The sequence below is a fragment of the Arachis ipaensis genome, chromosome B02 (genome assembly GCF_000816755.2).
Source record: "Arachis ipaensis cultivar K30076 chromosome B02, Araip1.1, whole genome shotgun sequence".
Taxonomy (NCBI): domain Eukaryota; kingdom Viridiplantae; phylum Streptophyta; class Magnoliopsida; order Fabales; family Fabaceae; genus Arachis; species Arachis ipaensis.
The window spans coordinates 87907810-87908954 of NC_029786.2; positions in this window are offsets into that span (position 1 = coordinate 87907810).

Below are 1145 nucleotides of genomic sequence, written 5' to 3' on the forward strand. Positions count from 1 at the left end.
TTACATCATATATATAAAAGTATTAACAAATTCTACTTTAAAATGAGAAAAAAGAATTATTCCTTCTTCTCATGATTATCACTGTAAATTGTAAGAATCTAATTTATAATTTTATCTATTTTATTTACCTCTTTATCTTAGGTCAAAGACTCATAAAAATTTTAGTCAAGCCATGACTTTTATTTAATACTTATGTGAGTAAACTTTTTAAATAAGTTTCTTAAAATATAAATTTTCAAATAGCAGTTTATAAATAAATTATTTTGTATTTGAATTTTTAGTTATAAAAGTACTTATTTAAAAATGGTAGTGTTTGAATAAATAATTCAAAAAATACAATTTTCTTTTACACAAAGAGAATAGATATTAAAATAACGATGATAACAAATATTTTTTAATATTGAATGTTGATTTTACATAACTTGATCACTGAAATTTTATACCATATACAATGTTAAATACAAATTTAATAATAAAAATAGAGTGGTAGAATAATAAAAAAAATCTTAAAATAGTAGGTGGTTCAAATGCAATATTGTGTAAAAATAGTGGTGGAAATAAAACATTGCGTAAAAATAGTGGTAAAAGATCAATACTTCTAGCAAATAAAATATTACGTGAAAATGGTGATATCGGATCAAATCTTTAGCAGAAACAAAAAATAATTTTCACAAGGCCAAGAATAAAAGTAGTATGATGGTTATTTTATTTTAAAGGTAATTTTTTTAGAATAATAAAATAATTTTTGAAAAGAAAGAAGTCTATTTTTTTTTATTTCTCATTATAACTCCATCTCCTTCTCAGTTTTTTGAAATAGGATACTAGATCAACACATCTCCTTTTCTCTATGCTACTTTGGAGAATGAAATGAAATTCACTCTATAGAATCTATCAAAATCTCAGCAGTCTCTGTATTTTAATATATATTCTTGTCGCTAAAAAGTAAGGAAACAACATATTGCACTCAAGTACAACGATATATATGAACATCTTCTTAAACTATAATTTACTAAGAAGAATAATTAAGAATAAAACTCGAGACCTTGGATATTGGGCAATGATAATATTCTCGAAAAATTTTAAGGATAAAATCCTAACAAAATTATATTTTATTTAAATTCCTAAACATTTTACAAAAATTATAT